At 36.8% G+C, this 13,591-nt stretch overlaps 1 protein-coding gene across 4 annotated transcripts in view; it reads right to left on the bottom strand.

The window, feature by feature from the left end:
* PlexA (plexin A) overlaps positions 1-9,776 on the bottom strand; it is a 138,817-nt gene extending 129,041 nt beyond the window's left edge. For 3 of the 4 annotated variants that reach the window (XM_089846868.1, XM_089846867.1, XM_089846870.1), the window contains exon 1: positions 9,542-9,776. The gene's annotated coding sequence lies outside the window, so the exon portion shown is untranslated. The remainder of the gene's footprint in view (positions 1-9,541) is intronic. The other variant, XM_089846871.1, reaches the window with a different exon arrangement.
* Between the last annotated feature and the right edge of the window lie 3,815 nt (positions 9,777-13,591).

Here is a 13,591-nt window from a genome sequence, read left to right as displayed (position 1 = left end):
GCTCTAAGCACTAAGCACTTTTTATACAGGGGGATAAGCCTGGCTGGCTCCCTCGCATTACGTAAGAGCCCTAATTTTCGAGCTACAGCCCACCTAGTTTATTAAATAATTAGGGATCAATCTTGGGAGCCGAGACAGCATCCTCCAAGTACTAAGAAAAAAAAGAGAAGCTTTCACGTGCCATAACGTATTATCATTAAGTTTAGCGCCTTAACTAAGCCTTGGCTGATTATATTTAACGCCATTTTTAAACTGCTATATCCTCTTTCACGCGCCAAGAAGAAATTCACCCTACTACAACTATAAACCTTCCCGCCATTTTTAAACGGCGCTTGTGCGGCTATAGCCTCTTTCACGCGCCGAAAAGAATTCCAGAAACGAAATTTTCCCGCCATTTTTAAAGCACGCGCACTCTAAAAACGTGCTACCACGCGCCAAAAATCATCCTAGGCATAAGCCTTTTTCACAAAACTTTGATAAAAACTAAATTCTTTCGTCATCAGATTGTCTCTTCTTAAACTTACTATTTAGTTTGTGAAAATAACAAAATAAATAAATAAATAAATAAATAAATAAATAAATAAAAAAGGGGTTTGTAACTAAATTCGAGTCCGAGAAAAGTTTTCCACTTTAGGCAAGAAATAATAAAAAAAAGGGTTGAAAAACATCTTTGGTGGATCGAGATCTTTGGCACTCTCTATACAAATCGCTTAGAAAAAAAAGAAAAGGAACAACGTTACGCAATCTTAAACACCGGAAACAGCCATGCCGGGGGAGGAAAACACGGGGGGACAGGCAGGGAAATCAGCAACCGTGAAAAAAAGAGAAAATACTCTCAAAATAAGAAAAGCTAATCTTTCGACCCATTTTATTTTTCTATTAACTTCTTCTTTTCCCATATAACAAATGAGATCCCAAAAAAAAACCCCGTCAGATCAGAAGGGAGTCAGCCCATTTCCAACCGGGGGTCTACACTCTTCTTCCGTCCCGGCTAATAACCGACCAACATGGGCCCTTAAAACAATCGATTTAGGATAAACACATTCCCAGCTCAAAGGATACGTATTCGTTTAACTCGTATTATGAAAAATGATTTCGAATAATGTTTACGGGAATATTTGTTATAATTAATATACGTTCAAATATTAAGAATGAAAGGGGCCCATCCAATTTGGGGCATTGGAGAGGGAACAAAGGTGGAGAGAGATCAAGCCTAAGCCTACTTGTTTAACTCATGAATGGGCCGCAATCGCATTATGAATAGAAAATTAAATTTATTTAATTAGTACATGAATATTTGTTATTTTCAAAATCAATTACGAAGAAGGGACCCCACTTTGGCCATTGGCCATGCATGTCGTATCTGTGTTAGCTTTCAAAACGGAATTCCCCTTGGAAGCGGGGGGGGGGGGGGTTCACCCTTTGCAGCCTAGAATAGAACTGAATTGGAGAATCATAACGATTAGGAGAGAAGGGGGGGTTGGAAACCCTCTTGGACCCCCGGAGAAGCGAGCGAGCTAGGAACCCCTTATCGAAAGTTATACTCGAAAAAGCGAATAAGTTTGGCTGCCTCTCTTATCAGCAAGACTAGCTCTCCGTTTTCTCGATATATATATATATATATATACTTTCTTGCGCAGATAATTTCTGTCGTACCCCCCCCTCTCCCTCCACGGACCCCCCCCCCCAGCTCTGGGATCACGTGACATTGCATCGTCAAAGAAGTGCAGTTACAGTTGGAAATCGAAAATCATCGTAATGTAATGCACAGTTTCCAAGATGCATTGCAGTAATGCGCTCACATTAATTGTCGACTGCTAATTTTTCTTTAAATACTTGTTAATATTAAGCGGACATAACCGAGCAAATTCAGTATTCCTACAATATAAGTAAAGTATACGAATATTTGGCAAATGACAAGCGAGAAATCGCACCTTAAGCCTCGGCACACGCATCGGGACTCACAGTTGGGAAATAAGGATAGTTTTTAAAGTAGTCCTTATGACTAGTGAGGCCCTAGTGTCCAAAATAATTGACTGGTCCTTGAACTCTGCCCCCCTTAGTTTTTCTATGGATTTGCAATTAATAAACTGGTCCCCAGGACCAGTTACCTCCACTTTCCACTTCTTGAATAAATAAATAGGTTTTGGTCTAGACTGATCGGTAATCAAGATAAATTCGTAAAAATATACCGAGCAATTCTACGATGACCACGCGGCTACCCACTTTTAAAATAAAACCTAATAGCCAGTGTCCGGCATGCAGTTGGGAAGAAGCGGAAGGTCCTAGAACTTTTAAATTTCGCTCTGTTAAACTTAATTAGTCCATAATAAGAGGCGATGGGACGAGGGGGGGGGGGTAAGGTTAGAAGAGAGAGGGGGTAGGGAGGGGTGGGGCCAAGTTCTCTCTTTGAAAACTGATAAATTAATTCCGTCTTCTTGAAAGAATTTAACGCCAAAAATTTCCTCTATCAAATTTTCATTCCGCTTGGAGAATTTTAAACACACAGCAGCAGCACAAACACCAAAAACTTTTAAAACGTAAGGCTAAACTCGAGAAGACAGCGCCCGAGTTAACGCCACCCGCAGTTTGCTTCGAGTTTAAATTAAACCTTATCCTTAAATTGTTAATGTTAATATAACACAAACAAAGCTATGTAGTTTATTGACTTTTCGGACTGGTTTCTCATGATGATTTTGATAGAGTTTGGACGCGTCCCATCTTCTTCTTTTATGTTGCGAAGGGGGAGGGGGGTCAAAGTTCAAAGGGGAATTATTTTGTATGGCATAGATTGATTAGGGAATTTTGTTATTTTTTCTTGTGTATTCTTTCTTACAAAGTTAAAACTAAAATACAATGGGGGTTTTAAAATTACCTATATAGGTAATCAAATACAGCGTGTTTTTGATAAGTCTGTTATTAAATTAGGGTCTACAATTAGGTTTAATTACAGAAATACGGGTTCCCAAAAACGGAGCAATTACTAATCAGCTAATTTACATTAAAAAGTTAAATACACGTAATTTAAAATTAAGTCTTTCGAGTAGAAACTCATTTAAACTTAATTTTAAATCTGGTCCATCTTTTCTTTTAATATTCCGCCCAAAAATATAACCTTAACAATCTAGTCAAAAGGTTAAATTTAAACACACCGTGTGAATATACTCAAATTTCTCCCAAGAATAAATAAATATTAACCCTAAAATAACATTACTCTCTATCATAAAAATTAAGATTATAATTTAACCGCACTTAATTATTCCGGAGTTACTTAAAATAAATTCTTTACAGTATAAACGAGTCAGTTGAGGATAACTTAACTTTAATTGGGATCATCTGGAGAAAAGCACGAATCTCAAAACTTATACAGTCTCTGGAGTTTTATCTCTTCTTTTTTGCAATTATAGAACTAGAGTTCACGTTACAGAATCGAAAATTTTGTAGCCCCCCCTGCCCCCGGGGGAGACCATTAAACCGCGTCCGACAACCTACAGAATTTTTATTATAAAATTATATAGAAACCCCTATAAGATTATAAAGCAAAAATAAAAGCCAATCCAAAATATAATTCCAACTCTTTTGGGAGCACGTTTTCAAAAACTATACCCGGAATTAATTTCAAACTGCGCAAAACTCCTAATAATAATTTTGTTACATAATGTCAACTAGTAACTGGACCAACTAACAGCACGTGCTTCGATGAACTCGTTTAAATTCATATTTATTTAAAGACATTTTAAATTTAGTAATGTGAACGCATTTTCTTTAAAATTTTGTAATAAATTTTGAGCTGCTCAAATTCATTTTAAAAGGGCTCAATTTGTAGATTGAACATCGAGGATTACGATAAACATGGTTTGAATATTGTAGGAACACGTGGATTAATGGATATTAAAATATTCATTAATTGTTTTAGGACAATTTTACTCGATATTCCAAAAATGTGGGTAATTTAGAATTAACTGACGCGTACGTGGTTCCATACTGGATCCAAACAAATCCCTGACCTTTAACCCCTTAACCCCATTTCTCAAGATTCAGGCTTACACAAAATCCAAATCGAAAAAGGTCTACAAAATAAAGATCACTTGATGTTCAATTTATGTTTGAACATCAATTAAGATTATGAAAAATCTATTTACTCTAAACTATATAAAAACACGTTTATACGCAATCCGTACATATTTTTTTTTGGTACACTAGAATTATAGGTACACTATACATAATAAAAAATAAAGAAAGAAACTGAGGAAACACAAGAAAAAAAATAAGAAAATAAAAAATAAAGAAAATGTAGTATAGTGTAACCTTTTAGTTTGATTTGCTAGAAGAGCGAAATACGTAACTCCATCTCGAATCCAAGGACAAGAAATCTTTATTTATTTTTCTCATTGCAAAGTTAGGCGCTCCAGCTACGGATGCCCAAACCCTCCCCCCCCCAAGCCCCCTGCCCCCTACGATATACACACTTCATCCCGACTGCACTCGGCCTATCGCGGAAATCGAATACAACCATAAGTACGTAAATGCGTAGCGCCAATAAGTTAGAAAAACTATACTGATAAAACCCAACTAAATATAACGACAATGTCTAATAATGGATATAAGAAATTAAAGCTTGCCATGAAAATTTGAGATAATTACTAGCTATTTAATAGCTATATTTCCTTCATTTAATTTTCCCTAATTATTTATTTATTTTTAAGTCAAACTAAAGTTAATTCATCAATGTTAATTGGGGATATTATTGCGCCAACTCTTAATTATTGGAAAATTATGTTTTAACTGCACATATTTATTGCGAAAAAGGTGCAACAATGCTCCAACACTCTTCAACAACCTTGATTGCAATTGCGAGTAACACCCAAGCCGCAATTAATTTTCCCCTGACCTATTTGTCCTATTTTTTAAATTCTCCTTACAGATAATTCGAACTTATTATTAGTATCTTATGATCTTAGCGTAGTAGAAGAGGGGGGTTGGGGTTGGGGTTGGGGGGTTCGGAGTAATCTGGAGTAGTTTCGTATCAGAGAGTAGTACACTGGTGCAGTGCTGGAGTGGTAAAGAGGAGGCGTTTAGGATGGGGAGAGGGGTCCGGAGCGCTCGCTCGATCGATTCCCTTTGAACTATCGCGGCTAGTTCTCCTTTTGCCTCCTTTTATATAAAACTCAAATGAAAATAAAAAAGAAGAGGAAACCCTTTTCGTATTTATGCTGTTTAAAGCAAGCCGAAACTTTTGGCAATTTACCGAAGCCGACGCTAATAAATTATAAATTTGAAAGAAAAACAAAATAGACCAAAAATTAGGCCAGTTTTCTCGAGGTCATATAATGTCACGCTTCCGTTAATTTTCACGCGCTGCCCCCTTCCCCTTTACCGTTCTGTTTTTGGCGGGAAATCGGTGGCGCGTGAGATCAACTGACCCGGAAAATTACGCGCGCGCGAGCTCGTGACAGCCACGTGATTAAAAATTCACACCCACCACCACCAGCCTACACCTCTTCTTTTTTCTTCCAAACGCACGCGCCACTATCTTTTTTACTAATCGCTCGTGCAAAAACAAGGGTTACTTAAAACGGGTTAAGACATTAGACATTAAATAAGTTAGGGTTACTTAAAACGGGTTAAGACATTATATCCCTTACAATATTAATTTACAGTTCACGATATTAAGTCATATTGAATTAACCGGCGTTGGTACCATTTAATTAATAGAGGTTATAATTAAACTAATTAATTTTTAAATAACATTTATAACTAGAGAAATACAATAATCATGATTGACTTAACCAGTTTAAACGTACCTTGGTGTAAGGTTAACGCGCCATTTTTCAAAAGTAAAAAAAAAAAAACTTAAAAAATGGCGGGAAAATTAGGGGTTACTAGAGGCGGGAGGGGGGTTATTTTCCATAATGAATGAGTGTTATTTTAGCTGTCAAATAAAACGCGGAACTCTCGGGCTACTCGCTTATTAGCGGTACAAGGAATTATATAGGAAAGCCGGGATCCCATACTACTACAAATTCGCGCCAAAGTGGAGAGCCGGCCATTAGGGATTTTTGGCGGCAAAAGTGGGCGGGGAGAATTAATTTTTCTTTTTTTTTATTTGGGGCCGAAACTAAAAGGCTCCAAAAACCCAGGACCAATTTGACGCCGCCGAGTTTAACCGGCAAGGAAATTAATGGAGCAAAATATTTCTCTGCTAGTAAAATATACATATATTTTTCCTTTTTACCTTTCAGGATAAAAACAAAATTTTAAATGGCTTTCAAAACACAAACGCAAATTGCTCCCCGAGTTGTTGCTAAGCGTAAGAGAAACTAGCGTCACGGAATAGAAACTCCCAGTGCACCTTTAAACGTTATGGTTCTACTCTAGTTGATTAATTTCACGTTGTCTTTGATTGGTTTGGGATTTAGTATTCGCCAATTGTAAATGCGGAAAAATTACTGTCGACTCTAGCTTCTATTCCAGTACACTATTTTCTTTGTTCACCTGAATGTCTTTAAAATAAATGTATTTCAATTTAATAACATCTTGACCTATCTTATAAGGTCGTAACCTTATTTGAAAAATACATAGAGAATAATCCCTGGAGGATAAGATAGGCTAAATTGTCCTCTAAACAACGATACTAAAAACATGGAACCTAAACCAATCAGAACTCGAGAAAAATCAACTTTCTAGCAATGCACCTTTAATTCCTATTTTCTAAAGTTGCCCAAATTTTGAAAGGTCATAACCTTAGTTTAACAATTCACAGAGAAAAATCCCTGGAGGTTACGATAGCCTAAATTGTCCTCTACACAACGATACTAAAAACATGGAACCTAAACCAATTAGAACTCGAGAAAATTCAAATCAACTTTGTATCTATGTAACTCTCCATCCAAATCTGACCTAATTTTGAAAAATATGAGTCTAAATTGTCCTCTACACAACGATACTAAAAACATGTGACGTAAACCAATCAGAACTCGAGAAAAATCAACTTTGCCCCTTGCCTTGAACTCTATCGGCTCAAATCGCGTCATTAAACAAACAAACTGAATATTCCGTAAAGGTCAGTAAAACCAAAAGAAAAAAAAAACGAAATCCATTAAAAACAAAATGACTTTAACACGGGCTACATCTCGGGTCTGGGTAATTTGAATAAAATTCCAATTTCCATCCGTTGAAACTGACCAATCATTTGGATGAATTCCCTTAACCGGAAGTGCCTCATTTGAAACGAGGCTAAATCATTCATCCCCCCTCGTCCACCTTCTTCGAGTTACAAATCGGCATAAAACAGAAGAAAAAAACCATGCACGAGTCATATCCAACTCGGGTCATTTTATACCTAGAAACGCGTGTAAAGGACCCCACCTTGAGAAGGGGGCGAAAGAGTGGTGGGCGTAAATGACCAGAAACCGAAAGATGATGACGCAAATGGTTGGAACCCGAGAGAGCAAAAACATAGGAGAAATCGACACCCATTTAAATTCTAAAACCCAAAAATGTATCGGGAAAAATAAAAAAAAAAACACCCGCTTTTGGAGTGGGCCGAAATTCCGAGGTAACTGCTATACTTCTTGACCCTTTGCTGGCTAGCTTTACTCTAATGCCTTAAAAAGCGAGGTATTGGACACTAACCTACCTATCCTAAATTCCCCAATAATATTTGAACGTTTTACGTTAATTTCTCAACGACGGTATAAGTGTCCGAGGCCTCGTTGATGGCAATGGCTAGTTTTAATAAAAATCGGTCAAAGGTTGAAGCAACGCGCGGTCGTTTTGGCGTTAAACGCCAGATGCTTTCATCGTAAAATTCCCAAAAGCAATTGGCCATTTTCTCGAGGAACCATAAATCAATTTCGTCAATTTTCTTAACATCAATTTGAGCAACTACTTCTAAAGGCCAGACAAATTTCTCAAAGAAAATCGAACTTGGTAAAACTATTTTCCTCTTTTTTAATAATTTTACAGTTATAAAACCTTATTATTTCAAAATCTAATTAAATATATAAATAGAGCAGATTATGGCCTACAAAATGGTGCAAATTAGGACGAAATCGGACAATAATTAACAAAGTTACGACCAATTTTATAAACACAAGTCGCTCCCATAGAAATAGCATTACCCTGTGCGTGTCTGGTTAGGCTTTTAATTATTTTAGTATTTAATTAACGTAGTTAATTTTAATTAGTTACGTATATAGATAGATCAGATTATGGCCTACAATATGGTCCAAATTAGGCCGAAATCGGACCATAATTAACAAAGTTATTACCAATTTTATAAACACAAGTCGCTCCCATTGGATTAGCATTACCCTGGTGGGTGACTTCACCCTCCAAACACGGGTGTATTGCGGGGTTAAACATTTCTACAGGCGCTCATAGAAATAACATGGGCTGGAAAACCCCTAAATGTCGGCTTTTCTTTAGGATATAAATTTCCAGGTTAAAAATATGGGATTGCATTGCAATATTAATTCAGCCCGTTCCCCTTTGGCAATGCTATTATTATTTTGTTCAAGGTGTTACGGTAGAGGGGAGTGTGGGGGTTTTATGGGGGGGGGGCAGTTTGAGTTCAAAGGGGTCGTGTATGTATGTACAACGATTAGGCGGATGGTGTCACACCCCAGAGAAAGGCCGATGTGTGGGGGCCGGAGAGAGAAGGGAGGGGGAAAAATCCCCTTTAACAAATTGCATTACAACTCCCCCCCTCACCTCCCAACGTTAAAGGTACATACATGGTTGGGATTTTAAAAAGTTTACACGTCGAGCTAAGCCTAACCCTAAAATAACTTACAAAGGGATTTTTGCTTCTCACGTCGACGTCGCTTTGCTTTGGGGGTCCAACTAAAGAAGCGGCTAGGGACACTTTTACCACGGTACATTTTATTCTATTATAGCACTGGTAAAGCATTTTAAGCAGTTTGTATTCGAATTAGTTAGACTATCTTTAAGCTATTTACATTTATTTATTTATTTATTAGAATCTACTTTCAAATTTCATGGATTTTTCCATGACATTTTAGATCAAGTTTGATGACTTTCTACAAACTTTTTGTCCAAATTATCAAACTCACTGACTTTTCCACGAAACATTTTGAGACATTTTTCCCCTCAACTCTTGGAATTGTTGATAAATCTTGTCCATTTTCAAATTAATTTCATGGAAATTCCGTGACGTTTTAAAGTAAAACTTACTCCAAACTTTGAACTAAAATATTTAGTCCTAATTATAAAATTCCTAGCTCTGACTTTATAAGAACCTATAAAATACGCCCACCAACCTTAACCCCATTTTTCCACAGACTAAATAAGTCAGTCTCTAGACACCGTAACATCCATAAAATCTCCGTAACCATTTTAACCATTTATAAATTCGCAAAAACCAAGAATAAAGGCCCAAAAATCGCGCTGATTGGAAGTAAGGACCAGCGCGAAATATCGATTAAAAGACTAGAGAGAGACAGAGAGAAGGAGAGAGAGCTAGAAGAACATCGCTGCTCCCAAAAGCAAAGCGTTAATAGACTAAAATTCGACTCACCAAGGCTTAGCGAGAAAAAGGGGGGAACCAAGATAGGTATTCCAATGAATCAATTCATAGACTGACCACGCTCTCAACTTCAATCTCGAATGACGTCGACCTCTGAGGTGGCACGTGCAATAATGTCTCGTGTCGCTCATTCGTTTCCATAAGAAAAAAGGAAACAATTTCGCGCGGGAAAAAGCGCGAGATTTCAAGAAATGCACGAGCTCCGGTTCCTCGAGATGCTGGCTGCTACGTACGGGATGACGTCACGATACACTAGTCAATCCTAGCCTCGAGGAAGCAGCGACATCTATTAGCGAAATAAAAATATAAAAATGTACTTTGAAAATTTTCTCGCGTGAATTTGAAAGATTTATTTTGTAAGAAAAATTATAATTTTATAAATAGTAGCAGAAATAATGAATAAATAATTTTAGATTATGAATTTTTCTAGAAAATAAAAAAATAGGCCAGAAAAATGTTGTTACCGCTCCCTTAATGCGTAAAGTTAAGTTTTTATTTGGAAAAAATATATTTTTTCAATTTTTTTTTTTTTTTTGGGATGATGGGAAAATGTCCAAGCGGAACCAAATATAAACATTCCGTATGGGATATTTCTACTTTACTTTTTTAATTTTTTGGTATTTGGGCTTTAGGCTTAAGTTTGAACGACATTTTCAATTGACAGTTACACGTTAAAAAAAATATAGGAATAACGTTGGTTATTGCCGAAGTTTTTCCTGGACTCGCTAAATTGTTATAAATCTGAATTACATCCCTGGATTCAATGCCTGAATTTTCGTTTCGTTTTCCGCCCTATATAAAAAATATGGGATGGAAGCTTGGGGGGGGGGGCGAGAGAGGGGGTCCAATGAATTTATTACAGTCTGTACATGAATATTTTTTCAGGTTGTGTAACATTTAAGAACAATTTAAAAAATTGCGAAATTTTAAGAATGCACGTCTCTTCCAAATACTTCCGCATCTTTGCAAACAGCAACAATATTCAGGGTGATAAAATGAAACAGGAGTAAGAAGAGTAAGAGAGGACAGAAAAAGGGGTAAGACCCCCGGGCCCCCTTCCCCCTCCAAGGGTAGGATGGCGGGGGGGGGAGATGAGGGGGAAGGGGAAGATACAAAAAATTCACGGTAGACTGATTTTTTGGCTTCATTTTTGATATCGTCCATATTTTTTACGACCTGGCATACTTGGTGGGGCTATCCCCCCTCTTTCTCTGTACGAATCGATGGAATCCCGGTTGCCTCCTGGATTCCAGCCCCCCCCCCCAGGAGCCCCTCATATCCCCTCGTCCAAGGCCTAAACTCTAACTGTAACGGATGCCGTAAAAAATTCTATTCATTTTTACGATTCCATAGCTCGACTGATAACTAAAAGATCGTTTCAAAAGATAGGAGATCAACGCAATGACGTCATTATATATAGATCCACGCCTCTTTCGATCATACACATGCACGTAAACCATAGCATGATTGGATTAAAAACACGAACCAAATAAGGTGAATTTTATGAGAAAATTAAATTTGGTTCAGTTTTGAAATTGGTACAGATTATTTTGCAGGTGTATGTAGTATTATCATACTAAATTATAGTAGTTTTATCCCTATGTGTTTAAAAACAGAATTTAAATTGTAAATTTAGTTATTAAATATGTTAATTATCTAGTGTAGTATTATCCTACTAAATTCTGGTGGTTTCCCCCTGCCTGAAGAGTGTAGGAAAATCAATTATATAAAATAATTCAATTAGATATAACCTACAGGGGTTTTCCTACTGCATTTGGTAGATTTAAAAATTACCAGAGAAAAAACCTCTAAATACAATCCAGTTGATATGATTGTTAGAGTAATCAAATCAACAATTGTAGTAGGAAACCCCCTATATTATAGTATTATTAATACCATACCCTAATGACACAACCAAAATATAAATAATAATAATACATATTTAAATAAAACTAATTAAACTAAATCGATTAAGTTGGGGGCATAAACACGATAAGAGAGACAATAATTATAAAACTGAGGCTGAATGATGCAAAGTTAATTTCTACAGTATATCTTATAAAGATCTTCTTGATTTGATTGGCTGCTGAAGATTTTAATTAAAAGTTGGTGGGAATGGGGGGTGGGTGTTAAGGGGTAAATTGTGACCAAATGGAAGTTAAGGTTGGGAAGCCTTTATATTACAAACGTCGTCGTTCTAGAGAAAACGATTAACGTCAAAAGCAATCGTTCAATTCGCCAGCTAATAACCCAACTTCAAAAGGGGTGAGAATACCGGCAACCGGGGGGGGAATAAAGCCCCCACCTTCCCCCTTCTCTCAGGTCCAACCCCGGGAGGGGAGGGGGAAAGGGGGGCTCCGTTAAGATGAAGCTAACCCCCCCCCCCCGCTTAACTCCCAAAGATGGAGACGACACAACAAAATCAAAATGGTTTTAAAGGGATTATAAATTAAATCTAAAGTGTCATTTAAAAATTAGAAAACATTTAATTAATATTAAACATCAAAATCATTGTGTAATTAAGTTAATTAAGGAGAGTGTTATCATCCAAATAGAGATTAATGCAGTAACTGCCAATACCATAACTAAGTTCAAGGATAAATAGAGTAGTGACACTTCATGTTATTTTCCTATATAAATTGATACAGTTAAAGGCAAGATCTGCCATTACGCGTGCGTAATCCGCTGAAATATATTTACTAAACTCAAATTAATTTCCAAATCTCGAGCTCTGGAATCAAGTACACTCTGCAATGAAGTTGCTAAACCTAACCATTGAAAATTACTCAATTTTAGCGTTGATTTTTTTATTTCCCAAAATATTTACGTTTCAGTATCCCTTTAGAGTCGGTTGGGGGAGCGCGGGGGGCAAAGGGGGTTAAAACGTGGTAAACGGAGCTTGGAAATTGATTAGAAGGAGCAGTTTACCACTTGGCAACCTCTCTAATAGCTAAGCCTAACGCCCCTGTAACAGATTAGAAACTAAATAAGTTAAGCCTTGGCCATAGAATATAGACATACTGTAAATCTCTTTCTAAGAAAACGATGTAATGGGAACCCCCCAAAAAAGTGACCTACTTCTCGATGGAGACTACGACTAAAACGACCGATGACACGGATCGTCCCAAAGTGGTTAGCCCCTCGAGGAACAGTAGACGGTGATTGGTTTAAAGAAAAAATACGTAACAGTGCAGTGTTTGTACAATGTCGCGCAGCTGGTAGAAAACCACTTAAAAGCGTCCCATCAATCAACCGCTTCGAGTAACTCTTGATAAAACAAAATATATTTTCTCCCCCAAAGCTTAATAGGGAAGGTCCTAACCCCTCGTGGACTGACCAAGCTAAACCGTACGTTAGAATTAAAATTATTTTATTGGTAATTTTAATCCGCAAATTAATCGACAAAGGCTTAGGAAAACGCTGCTTAATTTTACATTTAAATTGCAGTTTTAAGGAAATTATTTCGATAAAAATTTTATTGGTACACGTTACGGAACTAATAACCAATATTTAACTAAAATATTTTGATTATCGTTAATTTAATTTAAATTATAATTAAATTTTAAAGGTTAATTTCGTTTAGCCTAGCGAGAATCATCTTCTCCATCCTACGTGTCACGTGACTCTTCTACTTCTACTTGCTAAGCTATTACGTCATATGGGAACCATTTATCCGAATGGCGGGAACTTCAAATAAGGGAAAAAATAGTATATAATTTGGAAATAGCAGGGAAGTATCCCTTTAAGGGTATAAAAAAGGGGTCTTGGAGGAAGATTTCCCGGAGTTTTCCAACAAATAAATCTCTTTAAATATCTCGCACAAGGAAAAACAATAGAAAACTGCGCAATCACAAAATAAAGACGAGTACAAATTAACATCCGAAATTATCAAAAAAAAATTTTTTGTTCATTCACGAAATTGTTTCTTCAAACCTTAATTACTCGAGGCCTGATTGGTGTAATCCCCAAGTATTTATTATCGTTGGAAAGGAGAAAAGTTGGGCTATGACATAGACTAAGGACATCCGCGTATCTCTAATA

Source organism: Phalangium opilio, unplaced genomic scaffold (assembly GCF_054372755.1).
Source record: "Phalangium opilio isolate 3A_F unplaced genomic scaffold, DU_Popi_V2 ptg000081l_1, whole genome shotgun sequence".
Taxonomy (NCBI): domain Eukaryota; kingdom Metazoa; phylum Arthropoda; class Arachnida; order Opiliones; family Phalangiidae; genus Phalangium; species Phalangium opilio.
Note: the sequence above shows the minus strand (reverse complement) of the source record. Positions and strands in the feature narration are given on the sequence as shown.